Source organism: Phaenicophaeus curvirostris, chromosome 1, assembly GCF_032191515.1.
Source record: "Phaenicophaeus curvirostris isolate KB17595 chromosome 1, BPBGC_Pcur_1.0, whole genome shotgun sequence".
Classification (NCBI taxonomy): Eukaryota; Metazoa; Chordata; class Aves; order Cuculiformes; family Cuculidae; genus Phaenicophaeus; species Phaenicophaeus curvirostris.
In genome coordinates this window covers 76,789,727-76,815,443 of record NC_091392.1, presented here as the reverse complement: position 1 = coordinate 76,815,443, position 25,717 = coordinate 76,789,727, and the positions used below count along the sequence as shown (strand labels likewise).

The 25,717-nt window shown below is 41.6% G+C and overlaps 1 long non-coding RNA gene across 3 annotated transcripts; it reads left to right on the top strand.

The window, feature by feature from the left end:
* The first annotated feature begins 3,113 nt into the window (after window positions 1-3,113).
* On the top strand, window positions 3,114-24,438 carry LOC138716697 (uncharacterized). 3 transcript variants are annotated; one of them, XR_011336711.1, is made up of 5 exons: window positions 3,114-3,147; window positions 4,299-4,391; window positions 10,614-10,694; window positions 14,338-14,481; window positions 15,293-16,223. It is a non-coding gene; the product is annotated as an uncharacterized lncRNA (long non-coding RNA). The 3 variants fall into 3 exon arrangements; XR_011336710.1 differs by lacking the exons at window positions 3,114-3,147; window positions 15,293-16,223 and adding an exon at window positions 24,393-24,438 and having other exon boundaries at window positions 4,274-4,391; XR_011336709.1 differs by lacking the exon at window positions 3,114-3,147 and having other exon boundaries at window positions 4,274-4,391.
* The last annotated feature ends 1,279 nt before the right edge of the window (window positions 24,439-25,717 follow it).

The following is a 25,717-nucleotide window of genomic DNA, read 5'->3' as shown; positions in this document are numbered from 1 at the left end:
GATGTACTACTACTTCTCATAGTATTCCACAAGAGTTCTGTTCTCTTAACGTATCACATAACCTTTAAAACCAGCACTTTCTGAAATGCTGTGCATCAAATACTGTTTTACTTTTTGGCAGAAGGCAGCTGATTATTATTTGCAACCTGGTGTCATGTCCTTATTATTGCTGTTTATGATCTACGCTGTGCAATGCACACAGATTACTCTACTCAAATTGAAGAAGATCTTAGAGTATTTCAAATAAAATTGTCACAGAAAAGGTTCCCTGAAGCTTTCACCTGCTAACTACAGCATGGAACAGCGTTGTGTCTCTAGTCGGCCAAACAGACTGGGAATCTGTTCAAAACATCCTCTCTGTCCCCAGGCTGTTGCTGCTCTTACTAAAAGTCCACAAGAGCTGGTGAGGCAGTACACCCTGAAAGGGCCATGCATTAACACTTCTCTTGCCTCCAATTACCATGGCAAGAATGAATTTTACCTGAATGTGTTGTAGTACAGCTCTTAGTCTTTTCACTGAGTGGGTATGTGAGACAAACATTCAGTTGCTGACACTCTAAAAAACCTTCCCACTGCTTTTGAGTGCATTCTTAAGAGATATATTGGTCAGAAGCAATAATAAAAGTATATTCCTATTCCCCTCCCAGTAAAAGATAGCATTCTTGAGGGAAGTAGTGACTAATTATGAGGTAGCAGAGCCTCCACACTCCTGAAAATACAAGATTTCTTTCCTAGGCATACTGGCTCCTCACACAAATTGCTTAAAAGAAAGGGGGAACAAAAGCTACTTTGAAACATTCTTGGTGGCTGTTATTTTTATTATTTGGCTCTAGTTACCTCATTAGCTGTGCGAGAAAAGTAAAAGACTCAAAATGCTACAGTGCCCTATATCCTTGGACATCTATATACATATGTTATACACTTGTTTTGGATAGCAATATCATGAGTTTATTCTCCATAGTGAAGAGTCCAAAACCATGAAAAAAAATAAATCACAAGCTTTTAAAAAATCATGAAAAGAGAAGGTTGAGAGAGGATTTCCACAGATTGCCCAATTCCTACTCTGCCCCAGCACAGGAACAACCCACCCTTAGCTCTTTCAGGGGGGAAAGCTGTTTCTTTTAACCTTAACAGAAGATTTCCTTTAGCAGGGAGTTTTCTGAGTGCTTCAGGTCCTGGGACAGAGCAAGCTTCTGTGCAGAAAATCAATCAGATCAGTCTTAGCTGGATGGGTAGCTGCTGCCCTCGGGAGAGAGCTGCTTGGAGCCAGACATCTCTGACACTCTGTCCTCCAAGCTTTGCCAGCATGCTGCTTGTTGTGCACTGCGGAAATCCTATGCCTCGACATTGCCTTCTTGGTCAGTTTTAGTTCTAGGTAGCGTGGTACCCTGCTTCACCTCTGTTACCGCAATCACGAGTTGTGATCTATGGCTATTCCACGCCTTCCGGAAACACTGGCTACCCATTTCCCCCACGCTCCCGTCCCCCACCTGGACAGGTTTAACCTGTTTAAGCTTACACTTCAGTTACAGGGGTGCAGTTATAGCTCAGCAGCTCTACAATGCTTTACTCTGTTGGTAAGGGTTAAAAAATTTTTCTGCTGTCTCCCATGATTCAAGAATTTGTAGCCACTTCCCATCTCATCCACTCCTTTTTATCTTCCAGGCTTCTTTCTTCTTCACCCTCTACCTATCTCGGACAAGTTATTTATGCAATTCTTACTGTTTAAAAATCCTACCTAGGCATCTAAAATGTTCTTCAGTTTAAATAGAGTAGCATTTCTGATTTATTTTTTGATCCAGTAGAGACATCTAGTGACTAAGTTTGTGTTACTAAAATGCAAAGGGTTAATGTACAAGGGCAAAAGACCTCTTCCAGACCCTCAAAATATTCTTTCAGTGATCTGTATATGTTTACATGATCTCCTCAAATCCGCTGACAAAATAATTGTGTCAGTTTTGGGCAATTGGTTGTAGATGGGATGGAGAACAGTGATCAAACATCACTGGCTTCTGTGCCTCCAGATCCTCTTTTCTCCTCTGCCCAGGTGTCCCCAGAGGCCTTGGACTCTGCAATAAATAAATCCAGAGGAACATTAGTAGAGCCAGTCTAGATTATCATGGCTGGCATAGTTAGTGCCTGAGTCCCAATACAAGTCCCTTCCTTTTTTTTTTTTTCCGGAAGTAAAGAATCTGCCTCAGAACATCCTGGCTGTAAAGTCAGGAAGTGACTTTGTCAACTGAATCATCATCTGCCTTCTAAGGAAAGGGAAGGATGTTCATTTGGACAGACATGCTTTAATTCTTACGTCTTCTGCATGGTCATTTAGGTCTCCCGTCAGTCTGCTTTTCTCCAGAGTAAACAATCCCAGTTCCCTCAGGTGCTCCTTTTAAGACTTATGCCCCAGACACTTCACCACTCTGCTTTGGACTTGCAATGTCCTGGCCAATGATGTGCTATTACATAGCATGAGCAAGAGCAGAGGTCATGTATTTTCTATGAGTGCTAAGCAGAGCTTGTGGTCTCCTGCAGTGTGTAGCACCCAGATAAGGAGCATGGTGGCACAGTGGTATTTTGCATGGCATGTGTGAGTTGTTAGTGTGGTAGACACTGGAAAGGCTTGTGAGATACAGTTGTATCAACCAGTATAAAATGTGCACGCATCCAAGTGCCCCCAGAGTGATCGTCCTTGAATAATGTTGGCACATCTACTGCGCCAACAGGCAGCTGGATGTCTGGCCTGGTGGTAAGGGCCCTGGCATACTAATAAAGACCTTGAAAACTAAATATCTTAAATGTCCTTAAAATAAAAAGTAGTTGCATCACATCCCAGTGCTGTTGTTACGCTGGCCCCATAGCATACATACATCTCAACATTCAGATTCTTCGTGTCTCTGAAATGGCTGTTTTCCTGCCGTTCTCTTTTTCTCTTTTTTCTACCTTTTTTTTTTTCTCTCTAGGAAATCATCTCTGTGACTATCATTGTTTATCCAGTTTGAACTTGGTCAGCAAGTCCTCGAGTATAGCTGAGTAATTTATATTTACCCCAAATTATACTCCATAGAATAAACAATGCCTTAACCTTTCCTCTTTGTCTCTTCCAAGTATATGGTTTGGTGAGCTGCATAACGAGCATGGCCTAAACAGGTAAGACAGACAGCAGCAAATTACCTCCCCTCCAGCGTTTCCCTAGGCATTATACAGAGCCTTTTCTTTACCAGGACTGTGACAGCTGCCCATTCTTAACCCAGTTTAGTGATTTTAAGCTGAGAAAGCAAAAGTGTTATTCCTGCTTCTTCTATGGCTGGTCCTAAGAGGGCAGAATATTGCACTTCTTGAGTTACAACCATGGTAATTCTGTTGACTTCATCTTGAACTAACACCTCTGCTATAGGGAAAAAAATAACCATGTTGAAAAAAATAACCTTTAATTAGAACATTTGATGCAGAGAAATCACAAGTCAGACTCAGTTCTGGTTTAATTCTGAGCTTGATAATGCTCCTAGGATATAAAGATTAGCACAAGGTCTAGAGCTTGCTGAAGAGTAGAAGTACCCCCGGGAGAAGAATTCAAAGTTTGGGCATCATTTTAAGTTACCATAAAAGAAACAAACAAAAAAATAGAAATTTCTACGTGGAGGAAAATCTGAAGTAAAAAGAATGTTGGCCTCATAACAACAGGCTTTTTTCAAATTCAACTTTTAAAATGAATTTAAATAATAAATAAATAGAAATCATTATAATAAATTAAAGATTATTAATACAGGAAAAGAATTCTTTCAAAAGTCTTGATATGAGATGTTTTAGTAATGTTAGATATTCCCTTAATTCCTCCTCTCTTCATTGCTTTCTGGTTTCAACCCTAAATGGATGAAGTTTAGAAGAAAGTGATCTTATAATCTCAAACCAAAGCAATCTAATAATCATGATCTGAGTTTTCTGTTGAAATACGTCTCAGTGTCTGGTTCTGGTGAGGGGGATACATACATGCTCAGTGCGTTGCCAGCACTAGTTCCAAACTTGTGGGCTGAAGGTCACAATTTGTGAGAAGGTTGATAAAAACCACCGCTATGCTGTTTTCAGTAGAACATGCACCAACAGAAGGGGCTAAGAATTAAGAACTGTTTGTCAAAAGCTACAAGGTGAGAATTTACATTGAAAAACAAGTATCTAGTTTCCTTCCGTTTTACAGACTTCTAAATATTTGCTTTGACCTCATGTGGTATGATGGGTGGAGGAAGGCCAGAAAGGATGTAATAAGGGGTACTACTTATTCAACGAGTCCATTTTGATTGCAGATCTGAAAGTCTTCAAAATGGCAAGTGAGGTGATTTATGCAGACGTATTGCCCAAGGAAAGAGTGCATTTTATTTCACAAACTTCAGATACAGGTAAAAAATTATCTTCTTTATTAGTTACTTCTCCTTTGCTTTGCTTTGCGTTCTTAAAACTTCCATTCTTTCTTAAAGTGAAGCATTAATAAGAAGCTGAAGTCATGTTGAAAGCATTTTTATATTATAACTAATAACATCCACCTCTGTTTATTATGTATCTATTTGCTTGGAAAAAGTATGTTTATTAATAGAAGGAATACTGAATTCTAGCAAAAATAAAATAATGACCTTTAAGATCTCATTCTGGATTTCAGTAGAATGTCTGAAATGTGCAGCTTCTGAAACACTGTCATGGTCAGACATTGAAGAGATTAATATGGAGTATTGGAAACTCATTGGTAGTTACAGTGCTATGCTGACACTGTCTGGACTTCTGTATCCTGTGGTATATTTACAGTTTATAGTTTAATTTGATTAATTTTCTTAGGCACTGGGAATGTTTTTAAATTGTAAAGTGATAGGTTTGCCTCTCCTCTCCTCTCCTCTCCTCTCCTCTCCTCTCCTCTCCTCTCCTCTCCTCTCCTCTCCTCTCCTCTCCTCTCCTCTCCTCTCCTCTCCTCTCCTCTCCTCTCCTCTCCTCTCCTCTCCTCTCCTCTCCTCTCCTCTCCTCTCCTCTCCTCTCCTCTCCTCTCCTCTCCTCTCCTCTCCTCTCCTCTCCTCTCCTCTCCTCTCCCTCTTCACTACTGATATCTTCATTTATAAAACTGCATTACTTTAAAAATTTATTTTTAAGAAATAAAGTGCCAAAGATAGACATTAATGGACATAAATAGGAAATAATCCATGTTTTTAAAACAAAAATATCAAGCTATAATTTTAAAATTCTGATCTTTGTTAGTTGTAAGCCAATTAATTACGGAAAATTTATTTAAAATTATGATTTTCAGAGGTCACAGTATCAAAAGAAAAATGTGGCCAGAATATGCTAGCAAGGCAACATTTATTCTATAAAAGTAAGCTTTATAAATTCACTCCTTGGGACACAGTACTAAAATCATCTGTACAGGTATGATACCTTTTAATTTCATGTGTTAACTCAGCTTGCTCCTTAGGTTCTGTGATCAGGCCACTGCAGAAGCGTTGTACTGCCAGGACAATCTTTGGTAGCCTGGTGTAGAACACCCCATAAGTTCTTATTGGAGATGTACACATGTGCCCAGTACAACCATCTTTACAGAATGGTTCAAAATTTGAAAGCATAAACGACTATTCCATCTATTTTTTTTTGTTTCCTCACCTGAGCCTGTCCTTTACATTTCTGGTTATCTTTCATAATTTTAAGTGCTTTCACGCAGCTTTTAATACACTTTAATACCGCCTTCTAACCCACTAACATACTTCTGAAAGCTGTCAGTATAAGGTGCTTGGAAAGACAGTGCCTAGAATTTTTTTGACAGCCAATTATGAAGCTAATTATGTAACCAAATTTCAGGCAAAATGTTTTTTTCTTGCACTTTAGAGTGTGATGGCATGGTGTTTAGTCTTTCATAATCTTCATGCATAATATTGCATGAAGAAATACTTTCAATCAATCTTGAATTTGCTAACTATTAATATTGTCAGTGTGTCCCACCAAGATATAATGAAAAATTACCTATGTAATTAATATCATTTCATGTTTTTATATATATAAATTTCCCTTATACATTTTTACAGTCACTATCTTTGATTTCTGTGTGTGCTTTGTAGTTGAGACCACACATACAGGAAACTGTGGTCCTCATCTTCTGTCCCACGCTGTTAGCTGTTCTAACTCCTTGGCTGCTCTGCGAGAAAGATGTTGTGTTGGGGCACAACAACCCTATGCAGTGCTACAGACTAGGAGAAGTCTGTCTAGAAAGCTGCCTGGAGGAGAAAGACCTGGGGGTGTTGGTTGACAGCCGACTGAATATGAGCCAGCAGTGTGCCCAGGTGGCCAAGAAGGCCAATGGCATCTTGGCTTGTATCAGAAATGGTGTGACCAGCAGGTCCAGAGAGGTTATTCTCCCTCTGTACTCGGCACTGGTGAGACCGCTCCTTGAATGCTGTGTTCAGTTCTGGGCCCCTCACCACAAGAAGGATGTTGAGGCTCTGGAGCGAGTCCAGAGAAGAGCAACAAAGCTGGTGAGGGGGCTGGAGAACAGGCCTTATGAGGAGCGGCTGAGAGAGCTGGGGTTGTTTAGCCTGGAGAAGAGGAGGCTGAGGGGAGACCTCATTGCTCTCTACAACTACCTGAAAGGACGTTGTAGAGAGGAGGGTGCTGGCCTCTTCTCCCAAGTGACAGGGGACAGGACAAGAGGGAATGGCCTCAAGCTCCACCAGGGGAGGTTTAGGCTGGACATTACGAAAAAATTTTTCACAGAAAGGGTCATTGGGCCCTGGAACAGGCTGCTCAGGGAGGTGGTTGAGTCACCTTCCCTGGAGGTGTTTAAGGCACGGGTGGACAAGGTGCTGAGGGGCATGGTTTAGTGTTTGATAGGAATGGTTGCACTCGATGATCTGGTGGGTCTCTTCCAACCTGATTATTCTATGATTCTATGTTAGGGATTTGATAATACTTAGTACTAAAACTTGTTTGATTAGACCTTCTTCATGAGTCTAAGGCAGATCTCAACAATCCTTGCACCCTTAGGAGGTCATGTTTCTTGGCTTGGTATTTCCCATGCTACAGTGAATTCAGAGGACTTAGGTACTCTATCACCCCCCTGCATGAAAAAGCTCAGAGGAAGCAGTTGCTTTCATACCCCATACGCATTTTACATTAGAACATTGATACAGTCACGCTTGGGAAATTCCAATGTTGGTCCACTGAGACAGGGAAAGGAGTTTCATACTGCCCTGCTCCTGCATTTTTTGAGTTATAGCCTTCAAAGTTTGTGCTGTCTTGTCTGATTAAATAGCTATGTCTAGTTTACTCTCCATGGCCGCTATGCCCTCTCCTGGCTGGTCTGCATCCTGCTTCTCCTCGTCCTTCAGCCCCCTTCCTTGCCTGCACTGCTTCCTTGGGTTTTTGCATGTGATGGTTAGAACAAATGGTCCACCTTGCTGAACTTCTATGTTTTGCACAATTTAAGTCTACATTTGCTCATCTTCCACATGGCACTTCAACGAAAAATCTGTTTAGTTTCTCTCTTAAGAAAAAAATAAAAAAAAAAAACCCTAACGTCTTATTTCATACACTACTGGCCAGCAAATTTGATACAGGTATCTCCTGGGTAATGAGGCAAAACACACCAAGCAGGCACCTACAAGGTAGTGTGTTGCAGCTGATATAAAAACACATCTTCTTCTGCTGGCACACCAACAAAAGCTGCTCAGACGTCCTGTCATTTACCACTTTCTCTCTCTCTCCTACTCTAACAGCTCAGCTTTGGATTTAATATCATAAGATGGAGAAGAAACTATGTCATAAGCCAGTTCCCCACATGACCTGTGATCATCTTCTTATTTGTACCTTTTCCCCATGATTTTTGTTATTGAACAGTATTGTTGATTTGAGCACAGTAGAACTCTCTGGGCAGTAAGATGTCTTCTGAGCGTACTTTTAAATATATGAACTGGAAAACACTGCCTACATGATGCAACTCAACGACATAATAGAGGTCAGGTCCCTAAACATTTTCTTTGTCTTCCTTGAACTTTACATACAGCACTTACCACTGAAGAATATAGCTGATTGATGCTGTTGTTTTTCTGGCAAACCAGATCTCTTCTGGTTATGCAGATGACCACTGTAAGCATCCATACATAATAACAGACAAGTGCAGGCAAGGCTTCCAAAGATAAGGAGAGCAACACTTAGCTTTTGGTGCTAAAGCAAAGCAATCTCAGCAAACCTGCTTTCTTGGGAAAATGAATGTCTGCTGCCAATTCCTTCTCCAGCCCGACTTGCATTACTGTTAGCAAATCCGCCCAGGTGATCAAGCCCTCCTGATGGTAGTGCAGCAGGTGGGAATCCTCACCTATTGAGGCTGGAAAGGCAGAGAACGTGCAGTTTGCCAGGTATTCCTACACCTTTGGGGACAATATTTTTAGGCTTTCCATTAGTTGTAAAAATCTTCTAACACATTGTGAAAACTTTATTTTAATGGTTGCAGCCAAAAGTGTCACAACCATGCTAGTGGTTACCAGGCCATATTAGGGTTCTCTGACTGACCACCATATATGGAATGGAGAGATTTCCAGCAGCCCCTGTTGTGTGCACTGATCTCTGCCACGTCCCACGGGAAAGTGTAATGTGAGACAGTGCTACTAAAAGTACTGGAGTGCTTGCCACAGGCTCCATGCATAATAAGAGGCAATCCTTTTGCACTTGGAAGGCATTTCCTAGTAACAGAAATGCCATGGTTTAATTTGCCTCTATGTGCTCTGTCTCAAGGCAGTTCTTTCAGTGCAGCCATGTCTTAGCTTGATATAATTTACGTAGGCTGATATTTCCAAGATGTCTGGAGATGCTAGGTAGTTTTCAGAAGGAACAGGTGCATGCTCTGAGGCACGAGCATCTGACAAAGACTTCTTCCTGATATGTGTACAGGCAAAATAAATCCCCAAAACAAATAACTGAGAACAAGGACAACAAATGGGAAAAAAGTCATGAAGGATCATGACAAGTAGCACTTGGAAGAAACAGAGGAGAAAGTAGTGACTGGAGGAAGATCAGTTGTTCCCTGTGATTTCTAGACCTCATTACAATGAACAGCATAAACCTTCACAGAGAAAGACCAGTTTGGTTGCCTTGGTTTGTGAAATGGGGATTTCCTCTTGGCTTGCCCAGAGGACTGAACATGAGCAGTCTTGAGCAGTCCTGCCAGCTCTGCATCAGATGTGGAACACTCCCCTTGCAAACGATTCTTAGCCATGGTATGCATGTGACCGCGGCACGGATGTAAGACAGGAAAGGGCTTCCTCTGCAGGCAAATTAGAATGGTTATAAATTAGCAGGGCAATGAAGAATCAGATAAATCTGTTCTCTCTCCAATTTTCTATTTTCTGTGACTAAGGACTGGGAGCAAAAAAAAAACCCCTGCTGCTTTTGGGCTATTATGGCTGACACTTAACTACAGATAGGAATTTCTTTTCTCTTTTTGTAGAGAAAGTTGAATTAATGGTTTAAAGGGGAAGTCTGTGCTCTGTCTGCAGTGGTGCTTACCAACTCATTTAAATACTTGGAAGAATGAACTTCATCTGTGGATGAAATTAAAACAGTGTGTTTATATTTTCCATAATGTTTTACATTTGTTGGTTTACTCTGAATTCCTAAAAATTATGTTTAATTCATAACTGATTGAAAAATAGCTTGTCTCTGCTGAATGGAAATGCATAGCTTTTTTTTCAATAGGAACTGTGTTCCTTTTTGTGAAACATAGAGAATAGTTAGGGTTGGAAGGGACATTAAAGATCATCTAGTTCCAACCCGGCTGCCATGGGCAGGGACACCCCACTAGATCAGGTTACACAAGGCCCCATCCAACCTAGCCTTAAACACCTCCAGGGATGGGGCATCCATGACTTCCCTTGGCAACATGTTCCAGTGCCTCACCACTCTCATGGTGAAGAAATTTTTCCTAATGTCTAGTCTAAATCTGCCCTTCTCCAGTTTATACCCATTCACCCTTGTCCTGTCATCACAAGCCTTTATAAATAATCCCTCTCCAGCTTTCTTGCAGGCTCCTTTCAGGTACTAGAAGGTCGCTATAAGATCTCCTTGGAGCCTTATAAAGTAGAATAGAGACATGTTTCATACCCATGTACAAGATCTGAATTCACTAGGAAGAAAAGGTTTATTGAGAAGCAAACAGAAAAAAAATAATTTAGCCAAAAACTTTACCATTGATTAACTTTGGATTAAAGATGGACAGAATGTATACATGTGTGTATAAGATATGGAATAATAAGGAAAACAGAATTAGTTCAAATAATAGAGTAGTCCAGTGCCTGACAACATACAGTCACCTAGAAAGCTTTTTGACATTTTCTAAAATAACTGAACAACATTTTTTTCATTTCTTTGGAAAACTGCACAGCAGGACAATTATTTACATGAACTCTTCTTGTAACTGCTTTTTGGCACATTCAATCAGTGACATGCAAGTATTAGCAGAAAAAAAAATGATAGCAAGCTCTCTTGCATGTTCTTGCTCTTTCCACTTTCTCAGAGAAAGTCTGGTACTGGGCACAAAGAGAATGGAAAGGGCTGGACTTGGGCAGGTTCTCTAATTGTATCTTTTTTCCTCTCTGTAGGCAATGCAGCCACGTACGCTGAGGTGAAAGTGAAATGGCAATCTGACAGACTGGACAGCACACCCAAAACTACTCACACAGGTACTACAATACTACAGAACACTTCATATTTTCTCATTATACTTTATTGTCTTCATATACTATCATAATTATATATTTACATACAATGGATGAGTTGCTTAGGGCTAGATGCCCAAAGAGACGTTAATATCATCTAGGCAAATTAAAACACCTTCATTACATTTCTCAGCTGCTTTTCCCCATGTATGCATGAAGGCTGCTGGTGACACAGTTTTCAAGTAGAGTCACAGGACTCCAAATTTGCATTAGGCTAAACTTTTTTATGTCTCAGCCCCAGCTAAGCCTGTGAAGATGTGTGAGCCCTTGGTTTATGGGCTAGTGAATTAGCTTATGCACCTGGGCAATCCCAAGCATAATTACAAGTTGGGTGGAGAATGGATTGAGAGGAGGAGCCCTGAAGAGAAGGAGTTGTGGGTGCTGGTGGATGAAAGCTCAACACAAGTCAGCAATGTGCACTTGCAGCCCAGAAAGCCAACCATGTCCTGTGCTGCATCAAAAGAAGGGAAGGGATTCTGCCTCTCAGCTCTGCTCTCGTGAGACCTCACCTGGAGTCCTGGGTCCAGTTCTGGAGTCCTCAGCACAGGAAGGATGTGGATCTGTTAGAGTTGAGTCCAGAGGAGGCCATAAAGATGATCAGAGTGCTGGAGCACCTCCCCTGTGAGGTGAGAACAGGCTGAAAGCATTGGGCTTATTCAACCTAGAGAAGAGAAGGCTCTGGGAAGACGTTATAGCATCCTTCCAGTATTGAAAGGGGGCTACAGGAAAGCTGGGGAGAAGCTCTTTATCAGGGAGTGCAGTGACAGGATGAGTGGTAATGTTTTTAAGCTGAAAGAGGGGAGAGTTAGATGAGATATTAAGAAGAAATATTTTCCTGTGAGGGTGGTGAGGCACTGGAACTGGGTGCCCAGAGAAGTCATGCATCCCCCATCCCTGGAGGTATTCAGGGCCAGGCTGGTTGAAGCTTTGAGCAATCTGATCCAGTGGGAGGTGTCCCTGCCCATGGCAGGGGCGTTGGAACTGTATGAGCTTTAAAGTCTCTTCCAACACAAATCATTCTATGATTCTATGATTCTGTGATTCTGTGATTTTGTCTGTGCTGCTGGTATGTGTTGCACCTGAAAGCAAAGGGTGGCCCAGGCTCCCTTGCTGCTGACGGATTTGTGTCCACACTTCTCAACACAAGCCATGGTGGAGCAAACCAGCTGACTCTGTATAGCACAGTCCCTGGCTACTTCCCTCCTTCAGGCCCCACAAAACTTGCTTGGTTGTGCTGTTCTGGTTCAGAAATGCCCAAACTTAAAAGACTGTGTTGCACTTCCCCGAAGTACCTTTTATTTTAAAGAATGGAACAGAAAACATTGCAATATGTTGCTGGCAAAGTAGTAACGGGTCTCGTGTAGACCATGGGAATGTCCACTGCAGGTGCTGTTGGAGATGAGTTCTGGGCATAAGAAGTAACATTTGACGCTCTGTATTCACACTGTGGGAAATGAATGGTTTTCTGAAATATGATCAGCTTTCTTCTGAGAATGGACAAGATAGTACATCCCAAAAGGATCCCAGAAGAAAATGAACATGCACCATGCAAGCAGCGTGGTCTACTGGAGGACCAGGACCTGGTAGCAGGGCAGACTGCCATTCCATGCCTCCAGTGAGTTAGAACCACACAAAACACAGAAACTTCAACTTGCCACCTGTTCAGCAGCTATATAGCACATTTTTCCAGGGCATGGGACAATATCACTTTCTGTCTTTGTTGCAGGTGATTTTGATCCATTTTTCCCTTTTCCCCACTCCTGAGGGATGCTCAGAACATGTGGCTAAAATTAATTTTGCAGTGGAGGCACTTGCAAACTCTTCTGTTCTTTTTATCCACAACATATTGTTTTTCTTTTCCAAATGCATTTAGCATGAACGAACAGGTAAGCAATAGTATTTAAAGCACAGAAACTGAGTTACTTGTAGAAAGTGATAGACAGGAAGCAAAAACGAGGCTTTGAATAGTTATTTGACAAGTTCAGACAAATTTTGTCTATCTTAAGTTAAAATTTTAAGATACATTAAGACTATTTTCTCAAAATGTGTAACCAGGACTAAAAAGTCAACTTTGTTCTGCCAAGTGAAACAATAAATGGGATATGAGTTTTAACGCTCCTTTATGTGGTGAAAATGAAGAAAAGAGAAGGAAGTATTGCATTCGTGTGATGCATAAGAAAAGATACTTACAGAAAAAGTGTTAGCTACAGGAAATAGTAGTGAGAACAAATGTTTCCATTGGTGGGTCAATTTGGCCTTATCACATGGAAAAAGAAACTGAAAGCTTCCAATGGTCTTTCTGATCAAAAGCGGCAGAGGGACAGGCAAGTAAGTGGGCCAGGAGGAGATCTCAGTCCTGCTGTTAGACAGGCAAAGCCAACTTACTGGCTTCATTTACATGCCCTCTGACTTTATGCCAGTGAAACTGAAGTCAGTCTGCAGCATGAAAAGTATAGTCAGTAATACAGTTATATCACCTTCTGCCCTCTGCTTGTCGACTGCCTTTATACACCCAAGTCCTTACTTTCTCCCATGTTTCTCTGATTCTGCATACGTTGCCTGTATTTTCAGGTTTTATGAATTTTGTCCTAGGAATATCAAAACCCTTATAAGCTGTACACGTGGATAAATGCTACAGATGAGCTCTGTCCCTTCACATTCTTCACTGAAAGCTCTTTAAAACCACAGAAGTCAGGCATTCTCATTCTGGTTTAGACCAGAGGGGGATTGTTCCCATACAGCTCAGCCTGGAAAGTGTTAAGGAGTGGGGATCAAACGAATGTAGAGATCCTGGACAGGATTACAGTTGGAGGAGAAAATTATGAAGGCAGGCATTTAGCAACTAATTCAACATGTTTCTTTCTGTACATAAAAGGATGATATTCTAGCAAAAAAAGTCTCTAGAATTTCAAATTACCTATAAAAATTTTTTTATATCCTGTATGTGAACTTCAGGATTTCCTTGTGGATCCTCAATTGCATAACCTCAAAAAAATAACCCACAATAGCATGACCATTGCAAACCACTCTCAAGGGAAAGGCAGGGTATACTCCAGAGTGAGAAAAGCTGGCAGTGCTGTGTGGGCACTCCAGGCAAACTGTACAGAAGCAGTGTTGGCAAAGTTGTGTGCTGCCACAGGGGGTGAGAGGTCATATATTTAGGCATCTTCTCAACAGCTATGAGGACAAAAACTGGGACTGGCTAGGAAAAGAGCAAAAATGTGATTTCAGATATAAATATACATGAATACAGGTGTATATGCATATAAACCTATATAAATATATAAAGAGGTTTTTTTCAATTAATAACTAAAATGCCAGGAACAACAGCTTTCCAGTTTTCAAGAATTTGATTTTTGGTTAAGAAAAGGTTCTCCAAAACAAAATTTAGCTTCTACAGGCTCATTTAAGTGAAAAATGAAAACCTAGAATGTTTTGAGTTGCATCTGCAGCATACCAAGGACATCCTCATAAATTTGCCATTCACTTTCCACAGGTGCTAGACCTATAGCGCACACAATAACACATTCCTTCTGAAGGTCTAGCTAAAATGATTTTGCATGCTCCCATAACTCAGAACAAAATTTTACTTGCTTCCCTTTGGCAGCAATCTGCTTGAAGAACTCACCTTGGTGTTACATTGCTTTCATCCTGTACTTCACTGCACTGATTCTGCTCATCACTGTCATCCTCTCGGCGATGAAATGTTACCGCCTCTGAGGCAGATCCTGTCATCCTGCTGACGTATAGGGTAAGCCAGGTTTACCTGTGTTTGTGTTTTCATACAATATGTTAGTATGTCTCAGAAGAGGTGCAAGGAAGCTTCCTAAATCAAATGCTAAAGTCAAATTCACCAACAAAATCTTCTAAGAGTCAACCAGCCACCAATTCACAGTCACACAAGATAACATCTAGCTCCCTGTGCTGATGCAGACTGCATTTAATGAAGCAAGTCTGAATACCCAGCATCTTCAGCAGAACCTCCTGACAGAGCAAGCATTGGGCTCTGCTGCTTTTACTCCAAAAAAAATCAGGAATTAATCATAGGTGTTTCCCAGCTGTGGAGTCAAATAACCCCACAAGCCTGTCATGGCATGAAACAAGCTCATGGCTGGGTGCATCTAGAGGCCAGGTTTGACAGTGACCTGGTGAAGTGACAGGAGGCAGGCGAGCTGTGCTCTTTGAAAACTAGAACAGTTTTTCTGATTCAGACTAGGAATAGCAGTGAACAGCTTTCCAGAGAAAACCTTCCCATCCACATCTAGTGCTTCCTCTAGGGTGACAAAGTGTGTTTAATCACTCCTTCAGGTTGCTCTCCCTGGAAGCCATCACTGGCCGTGCTGAAGATTCCAGGTCCTATCCTGTGCCAGAACTACTGCCCACGGCCCTGAGCAGCTCACTAGTCAGATATGCACACAACCCCTCTATTCTGAACCATGATATGTCGTGCCATGTTCCTCATGGCACATGGGTGCCCTCTCTTTATTGATAGTACGCTCACAGCAGGTTGAATGTCAGTAAGATACTCTGCTTCTATTAGCTTTTGTCTCTTTTATTCTCAGATAAATCGGTGCAGGAAGGCTCTGCTTCTTCAACAAAACAAGATAAAATGCTTGTTTACTTTTACATTATTTTCACTGAAGAGACCTTTATAAAAGAGGACACGCTGTCCGTCTGATTAATCTTCACTCATGTCTTCCAGAATCTGAATTAAATCTCTAACCTCTCCATATATGGACAAAGCATGGCATATTACTTTCATTTTGAATTTTCTTAATCCTGTAATACCAGCAATGCTCAAAATATATCAGTGAGCATGGGCTTAAGCTGTTGCATCAAAAGCTGGATTTGGGTCTTGTCTAGACAACAACCATAACCAGGTGGATCAATTTGCTGACTTGATTTTGCAGTACTTTTCAACATAGGTAAGTTCCATATGTGCAAGTGCAAAAATTCCAGGATAAAACAGGAAATGTCAAGGGTTGCGTTGAACTTTTCTATGAAGCCCAGGTTTGGATGTGATTTTCCTTCTCTTGACAGCCTGTAATGGGATTTGTATGAAAGGGGTGTTGAAGATGAAAGAAATTGTATTCATTTAGTAGAGAAGTCTCAGTCTCTTCCCCACACTGGCTTGAATAAAATTATTCTAATCTACCTGTCCAGAACAGTACCTCACAGAGAGACAGTATGTTGTTTCTGTCTTGGGGTAGTACTGAATTTTGGGGTTGTTTTTGTTTTTCCCAAATGAGGTAGCTCCAGTTAAATCAGAGTCCTACACAGTAACTAAGCCACCTCAGGTTCAAATGCATTTGTTTATAATAATTACTGTCTGTTTTGATATTATTTCCAGTTCTTATCAGTTATTTTACAACTTCTTTGGGACAGGCTGATATCAATGATTTGTCGACCCTGAGTAGAAGGTGTCTGTATTTAAATCATGTTATTGCTGCTAATAATGCACCGCTTTTTTATAGTATATGCACCAGCAATCAATAAAGAGATTCAGTAAAGCACTTGACATGCTGGTTTTTGTTCGTGGGTTAGTCGGACTAGAAGGAAAACAACATTTAGTATTTGTATGACTGCAACACCTCCGAGCTGTGTCATGAAGCATGATGCTACTCTGGTAAGTACAGTCTAAAGATAGAATCTTTGCCCCACCGAGCAGAGCACCAAAGGAATAGTAGAAGAAAGGTTACATTTTTCTTGAGATGATCCTTTTGTTTGCCAGATGCTCCGGGATAAACCCAGGTCTTCAAATACCAGTGGAGAAATAAATGTTTTAAAATAAGATGATAAAAGAAGAGGTGTCAGGTGACATTTTGACCTGAAATGGACCCACATGTTTTGGTATTCACTAACCTGATCTGATTTTGGCTGGAAGATTCTTAAGGTAGTTGTCTTTCATATTAGGCTCTCAGATAACCCCTACAACTAAATGAAATTTCCAGTCCAAATTAATTAGCTACAGATTTCTTTAGAAGCAAGAAAATTTCCACAGTCTTTGAGAGCTAAAGTGATGTGGTTTTGCATATACAACTTGTTCAGTATTAGCAGGTTATTGAAAAGGGATGGGTCATTAGTTCCTGGCGCATAGGCCTTACCAAGTAGAAAATCTTAATTTCAGAACAAGGACCTGAACTCACACCCACACAGCTGCTGGATATGCAAACACAGCAAAGGGAAAGGCATTTCAGGACCATTTAGAAATCATTACTGATTACAATCCTGAAGGGGACTCAGGCTGATAACCAGGTCTTCAGTTGCTGCAGGCAGATCTCTGGGAATTTCAGTGGCAGGTCCTAGCATTTGAAAGGTAACCATTTGCATTGTGTAGGTGACTACATAAGAAGCATGCATATACTGCCCAGTGACATTAAAGGAGGGAAAATATGCTGGTTAACTGAAATTAACTGTACACTGAGGTGTCTGGGTTTTTTCTTACTGAGAATTTGGCTCACTGGCCTGTGGTTTTGGCAATGCACTATAGCATTTAAGGAAAGTTTAACACCTTCACTCTGAGTCTCATGCTCTGCAAGCAGAGAATACAATTGTGTTCACTTCATTTGGGGGACTTTGTACCTGTTTATGATCTGTTTAGCATCTCTGAAATGGTGATGGGAAGTATTTCCCAGCACATGGCTCTTGGCAGACAGAAAGTTATAGATGATGGATGGGCAGGTGAGTAGCAAGTTCTTGCTGATCTCTGCTTGGCTCTAGTTGCATCTTGGCCAGTGGAGCTGCACCAGCTGATCAGCTCTGCGCTTCATCAGCCTGGTTGGTCTCAGGGACGGCTTCTGATGGTTCTTCATCCTAACAATAACAAGGACATGGGTAAACAACATGACTCTCTCCTTGCATCTGTTTCATGCTCACACACTCCTGCTCTCAAGCATAAAAGCAAAATCCCTTCAGACACAGTTTGAAAGGAAAATGGACTTCCTGTTACTGAATTGTTAAAACATTGGTTATATATATATGACATTATACCTATTACACAATATCTAAAAAAGTTATATATAACTGTAAAGCTGGCACTAGGGAGCTGTCTCTCTTCTCTGTTTCTGTCCCTTTTCCCTCGAGCTTCCCCAGTTCCTTATGTTGCAATTATCTCTCTCCCTCTGGCTTCAGGCACATCCCAGAGCTGAGTGACACTCATTACTGCTGTTCTGGCTTGGCCTTTTTTTCCTGGCCTTTCAGCCATTCTCTCAGCCCTTGCCGATAAGCACAGTCCCTTTTTTTTGATGGACACTGTAATGCATGGTTAAAGACTGAAGGAGATAATAAAAAGAATGAAAAAAAGCCATTGAAAGGGTGATCTTGATTAAATTGCACAGGCTAGAGAAAACATTTTAGGACCCTGATGAATGCAAATGTAAAGAAAAGTAAAAAGAAAATCTAAATTCTTAAACTAGTCTAGTTTCAATTTTCTTTACAAATTCCACACATTCTTTTTAAAGGCTGAAGTGTGGGAACGGGAGGGATAGCTCATCTGTGGAAGGAGGTCCTATCGTTCACCTTTTAAACACTGTACACGTTCCTCCCCAGATAGCCAAATTCTGGGCTAGCAGAATACTCAATATTCAGGCTCTGCCTAGCAATTCTTACCATTGCACCAGTTTCTGAGAGAAATTGTAACAAAATTTACTTTTGCAGAAAGTAACAGAAATGCTGCTCTGGTTAATACTTGGCATCAAGTCACCAGTGTGAGAAGTTGATCAGAAAAATCTCTTTACCTGCCTATGAAGGAAGTCATCTCTGACCAAAACAAACTTTACAGGTAGGAGAACTTCAAGGTGGGAAATCTGATCTCAGTTGTGTCCTGCCTCCCTTTGGGCAGAAAACAGGAGACAGCCTGTGCATTTCTGACTGTTTGAGAGGCAAGGGAGCCATGGTGCACCTTGGCAGGTCTTCCAGTGGAAATGCTAGGGAGACCAAGGATCTGGCTAGGCCCTAAGCACTGAATATGGAGAAACTTCCTTAAGCTGTATTGCTTCATTTTGTACCTTATTATAGGGCTTGCTTTCCTATGACTGGGTATTTGGTGTGCATACACTGGAGATCTGTCGCTGTTCATTGACAAGCCAAAGACTCCATTGGTATTCAAGTGTCTTGCAATGGTAAAACTCACGCAGCTTCTCCTCAATTATAAGATATACTGTAGCTCACTGTCTTTGAAATAAATCAGCTAACCACCTATCTGCATAGCTGGACTCTGCAGTTATAGAATAACCAGGTTGGAAGAGACCCACCGGATCATCGAGTCCAACCATTCCTATCAAACACTAAACCATGCCCCTCAGCACCTTGTCCACCCGTGCCTTAAACACTTCCAGGGAAGGTGACTCAACCAACATCCCTGGGCAGCCTGTTCCAGTGCCCAATGACCCTTTCTGTGAAAAATTTTTTCCTAATGTCCAGCCTAAATCTCCCCTGGCAGAGCTTGAGGCCATTCCCTCTTGTCCTGTCCCCTGTCACTTGGGAGAAGAGGCCAGCACCTTCCTCTCTACAACCTCCTTTCAGGTAGTTGTAGAGAGCAATGAGGTCTCCCCTCAGCCTCCTCTTCTCCAGGCTAAACAACCCCAGCTCTCTCAGCCGCTCCTCGTAAGGCCTGTTCTCCAGCCCCTTCATCAGCAACCTGTCCACACAGGCAACTTTCCTGTAAAGCAGGAGACTTCAGTAGCCTGGAGAGGAGATAGATCAAAGATAGTTGGAAATTTAAGAATAATTTTCAACAGTTCAGTGAAAACCCCACACTCAAAAAAAAATCTGCCTTGAAAATCTACCTTTTACGTCATGTTCCTGAAGTCTTATCCTTATATACATTCAGTCTAAAACTTTCAGTGTGTGCTTTAATTATGGACTCTTAGTTCTTTGCTCATAACAATGGTCAAAATTCTCCACAGACTTTCTTCCAGACCTTGTGTAACTCAAAGGCAAAGGCTGACTACTTTTTTTCACAGGACCAGCCCCAAGTTCATTCAATTGTTCGAATAGAAAGCCAGCTAATAAGCAGCAAGTAACAAAATACAGGCCTTAAAACCAGAATAGTAAATCAACCCAACACCCAACCTGAGATGGTAGGAAATGCAGTTGAGGCAGAATGGCAGACATGTGAGTCCTGAATAATGCATAGATTTCAGTCCTGACATCAGGGCACATCAGGCTGCAGTCCTTTGTCACTATTTCCCTTTTTGGCAATGCATATGCCTTATAACTGACATTACAGAAATACATAAGGAGATACGAGGTTTGTCCTGAGGTTTCTGGGCATTTCATAGTCCCCAGGCCTTGTACAGAGTTTTTTCGTCTTCTCTTGCTTCTTATTTTAAAGCTCAGTGGTAACTTGAGTTGAGATAGTAACACAGCACCAAGTTAAAGTCCTGCACAACTGTTTAAAATGTACTGTGGTTAAGAGGGGAGTATCAAATAGTGAGCACGACCTGTCTACTACAACATGAGGAAGCTGTGAATGTTAAAGTGAAAGAATTCCTCTTTCAACTCAGAAATGCAACTCATGCTTTCCAAGATAACAACCTGTGGCAAAGGCAACTCCATGAGCACAACTCATATTGCATCCTAACCCTGCAGCAGAAAGGGGTGAGATATATTTGGATTCCATACATGAACAATTGCCTGATATAATCTGCAGGACTAGCAAAAGTAATAAAACTCCCTTCATTTGTCAAATTTCTGGAGAAATCAGTTTGTGGCATATCTGACAGATCTTGCTACTTAATTCTGTTTTCAGACTCACTCTAGCTCTCACCTCTTCAGAGTAAAGAACCAGCCCATAAAGTCAGAAATTAATCTAAGACATAGGCAAAAGCATGAGACTGGAAATTTAGCAAGTGGAAGGCAAGAGGGTGGGCATATTAGATGGGCAATAGATGAAAATGTAAGGTGAAGATATCATGAAGTAATCGGTGAGGTGTCAGGAGAAGAGGGACTATAGGTCACTAGTAAACAAGCACAATGAGAAGGTGATAGTTAATCAAGCAAAATCTAGTTACTCAAGAAGTGGTTTCAGTGAGGAACACTGGGGTTTAGTAAACATGCTTTTCCACTGCATTTAATTGTCCCTTCATAATTTAATCTCCTTTTTCCGTAGAGCAAATTATTTCCTTTTTTTTTCACTCTCTGGAACTGCATCAGCTACAGGACAGAAATCCTGGTGGTCAAGGACACCATGTCTGCTCAGAGTCTTATCTAGGAACACTAAATTGCTCACCTTTTGATTCTCTGCAGAGTACACTCGATGAAGCCCACGCTCCCTCTTACTCATGCCGTGCTGAACACCCTGTGGTATCTCACAATGGAGCTTGCATGGGGTTTATCAGATTCCAGTTTGAAGGCATATTCTGCAGATACTGCTGTTTAGTAATGTCTCCTTTTTTTTTGGATTTCCATTAAAATATTCAGAATTTCTGTGTGACTAATTCAGCGTTTGGGGGTTGAGCAAACAGCCTTGTAGTCTGTTACAGAGCATGAAGAAGAGACAATTTCTGCTAAGCCAAGAAAGTGAGACCAGGCTTTGGAATCACAATAAAGCAAAATATTCTTCTTTTGTGCTGTTTGAAAACCCTTACAAATATTGAGGGCTCAATTTGTGCTGACTTGATGCCAGATTAGTCATTATCTGACCTTTCATTGCTGGAAAAAAGCAGCAGATTAAAAGTTGAGTCATCAGAAATATGACCTTCTGTACAGCTCTGAGCTGCTCCTTAACTCTACAAGGCCCAGGTCTGGTATTAATGACCACACAACTATCACCTCACCCTTTCTAGAGCAGCAAAAGGTGTCTTTTAAAGAATATCTAGCCTTTAATTGAGACATTTTAATCTCCCATAATGTCTCATGCAGGCAAAGTCTGTCACATTTAAAATCACATTATGCCATTAATAAGTAAGTCATTTGATTTCTAGTAGTTGCTTTTCCCAAGGTAGAAAGAAAACTCCCTCCTGGTGTGGAGAATTAGAAGGTAGTTCTCTGAAGGTGCTCACCTGTGTGGATTCACAGATATCTAACAGGGGATCTAGCCACAGCACAGCAGATGACTCCTGAGATATTAATAGTCTGGGAAGAGCCATAGAATCATAGAATACCTATGAGCAATTATCTTGAATTCATCGGGGCTGCTGTTAAACATAAAGGCAGAATGATCAAATCTGGATAATCTGGACAGACTTTTTAAGAGAAATTGGAAGGAAGCCTGCAATTGTGCTGTAATGAAGGCTGAGTCTTCCTTTTCCTCAAAGAATAAACAAAAATAGCAAGTTTTATTTCAGGTCAATACAGTAACGTGCAAAGGATTGCTAAAAATAATCATAGAATAGTTTGGGTTGGAAGGGACCTTAAAGATCATCCAGTTTCAACCCCTCTGCCATGGGCAGGGACATGTCCCAGTAGTTCAAGCTGCTTAAGACCCCATCCAACCTGGCCTTGAACACCTTCAGGGATGGGTCATCCACAACTTCCCTGGGCAACCTGTTCCAGTGCCTCACCACTCTCATAGTGAAGAAATTCTTCCTTATGTCTAATTTAAACCTGCCTCTCTCCAGTTTATACCCATTGCCCCTAGTCCTATCACTACAAGCCTTTGTAAGCAGTCCCTCTCCAGCTGTCTTGTAGGCCCCCTTCAGGTACTGGAAGGTCACCAGTAATCATCTAGGAAAGTTCACATGTTGTACTATGACACGCAGAATCAAGACTCTATAACTTACAAAGCTTCTAGCAACAGATCCCCTTCCTACGTCAAGGCTTATAGAAATATGTTGCTTTAGCTAAACAACTGTCATCCTGTGTGTTCTTTAAGTGTGAGCAGCTTCTATTCCGCTATCCTTTAAGTGTCAGTTGCTTCGGCTAAATTATTACTATTCTGTTTACCTTTAAGTGTTAGTCCTTTCTTTGTGTTTATCTCGAGCTGCTAAACAATGGTTATCCTGTTCATCAATGGTTAATTCACCTAGGCCCGTATCAACTATGCTGGCATTATAAGGAAACACATTAAATTCTGTTAGATAAGCTCACAGCACGAAAAACAAAACCAAAGAAACACAACCAACCAACAATAACAAAACCAAACCAAAACCAACCAACCGAACACACACAAAAAAAAACCCCAAAAGCACACAAAAAAACAAACCTATCTGTGCTTTCAGGGATGCTCAAGACCAGGGTGGATGAGGCTTTGAGCAACCCAGTCTGGTGGGAGGTTTCCCCGCCCACAGCAGGGGGTTGGAAGCGAATGATATTTAGGGTTCCTTCCAACACAACCTATTCAATGACTCTCTGGCTCTTGGGGCTGGCCAGAAGCTGGGACCCTCTTGCCCGACACTTGTTGTTTTTGTGAGCCAAGAAAGGGCGACAGCCTGGACCTGCCACCACCCCTTGAAATGCAGGAAGGCGCCCCTGGGTGGCTGGGGCTTGTACAGCCCCTGGCACAGCCCGTCTCTCCCACCCCGGTCCCCGCTGCAGCACCCATGGCCAGGGCAGCCCTGCTCCTCCCGTCCTGCCTGGCCCCGCTGCTTGCCTCCCCAGCTGCGCCACCAGGTAACCAGGACCATCCCTGGGGCGGGGGTTTGGGGCAGCAGAGCATTTGTGCCGGGTGGGTTTGTTGGGGTGGAACATCTTTCCCGCACAATTGTGCTGGGGGGACAGGGGGTGTTTCAGAACTGCGTTTTGGCTGGGGGCCCTTCCCTGGCATCCCCATCTGTAGGGGGTTCCTTGCAGGTTCACAGAATCATAGAATCCATTGGTTGGAAATGAGCTTTGAGGTCATCGAGTCCAACTGTACCTGTCCACTACTAAACTATATCTCGGAGCACCTCATCTTTTAAACACCTCCAGGGACGGTGACTCCACTGTTGCAGTACCCAATAACCCTTTCTGCAAAGAAATATTTCCTGATGTCTAATCTGAACCTCCCTTGGTACAATTTGAGGATGTTTCATCCTATCACCTATCACTTGGGAGAAAAGACCAATGCCCACCTCGCTACAACCTCCTTTCAGGCAGTTGTAGACAGTGGAAAGGTCTCCCCTTAAGCTTTTTTAATTTATGCTAAACAGCCCCAGTTCCCTCAGCCTCATGTCCTAAGACTTGTTCTCCAGACCCATCACTAGCTTTGTTCCCTTCTCTGGACAGGTTGTTGCCTGCTGTCCCCCTCAGTTGAGAGAAACCTTGCAACAGCTGAGTCCTCTTTTCTTTCAACGATGAAATCTGCACAGGAGCATGTTCCAGTGCATGTACTAGGTGCTGAAAACAACTCAGCAAGGCTGGGTCAGATGGGGCTCTGAGAAACCTGATCAAGTTGAAGATGTCCCTACTCATCGCAGGGGGATTGAACATTTAAAGGTCCCTTCCGACCCAAACCATTCTATGATTCTATAAGTGCAATGTGAAGACCCAAGATGCTGCTGGGAAGCAATGATGGAAAATTCAGCTGGTCTCATCACTGTGTATGTGTGTGACCTGTTGAGACCAAAACAGCTCTTAAGGACGGACCCACAGTTGAAGGTCTTTCAACACAGTGGAGGGTGAAGGGTGCTGGGTAACTCAGATAGATGCTATGTGCTCTGGAGATTAAAACTTTCAGAAAGTATTTATGCCTTCTGAGTATACAGGACATATTAAATTATTTCTCATAATTATTTTCTTTAGACATCACAGCTTCTTCCCTGGAAGACAGAACCACAGAATCTATTGGCGAGTTTCTTTTCCCATTAACCCAGCTGCAGGAGGAATGGACACCCAGAGCAGGAGCTCCCTAGGGAGCTGTGCAGAGGGGTGATTGACATACAGCTTTACATGCAGGCTCATGTGATATTTTAAGCAGCGTAAACATTCTACTATGAAAATCAACCCTAAAAATGGGAAAAACTGATAACTATAGTGCTTTCTAGAATATGTCAGCCCCTAGGGCACGTATTTCAGTGAATTTGAATGGATAGAAATTGGCTCCAGGTCTCAATTGCATCTCAGGAGGGTAGTGGGCAGCAGTCTGGACTTCTTCTTACAGACTAGAATTAACATCCTAGGTATATGCCTATGTTTTACTTTCTTTTAGGTTTTAAATTAGGTCTAATTAGTACCTAGTGTAGTTAAAAGTCTTTACAAATGCTGAAGAGAAGCAACACAATATTCTAGAAATCGGATAGCTAAGAGATTTGATTTTGCATTGTTTGATCCTGCTGTGATCTTTGCAGGATTGAGTTATACAATGTATGCTGTCACTTAGAATAATAGATCAATAGACTCGAGTTAGGTAAATCACACCACTTCCCAGCAGAATGCTGCCACTAGAAACAGATTAAAAATATGTTCTTAGGCAAAATTTCCCTTAGTTCATTTCATCACACTTAGTACTTGCCACACATGATAAGAGAACCAAACATCTGATAGATGTAGCTAAGGTAAATTTAGTAATTTTATTCTAAAACATATCAGCTGGTTTTGAGTGTTTCTTTGTCTCACCAGGTTTCACCCAGTCTTTTACTGAGGACGGAATAACAAAGTTATTTGGTGAGTTTCCACCTAAATTACAACATTATTTAATTTCCTAGAAATACAGGATCCCATGGAAGTGTGCTAATGCTTTAAAGTATCCCAGTGTTAGTGATATTAGAGGAAAAGCACAACTATGAAACAATTAATCTTCTCCTTTCCCTTTTTGGAAGAGGATTATTAAATCTTGTAGTTCAGAATAATGAATTTCCACCATCAGAAAAGTGAGTTTTTGAATGAAAGATTTTTTTTTCCAGTTTTCCAACATGTATTATAGGTTTTTAGTGAAAACTACTTTTATCATGCATTTCAACTCTTCTGTAAAAGAAATATGTACAGAAAAAAGGAGTGAGTCCCTACCTGTACTGTCCGAATTCTTATCTAAAAAATGCAGCATTTCAGTTCCCTACCGGTAATATATCCACTAATAGCAATATGCATCCCGTTGGTAATACTGCTTCTACTCTTTTTCCTAAGAAACT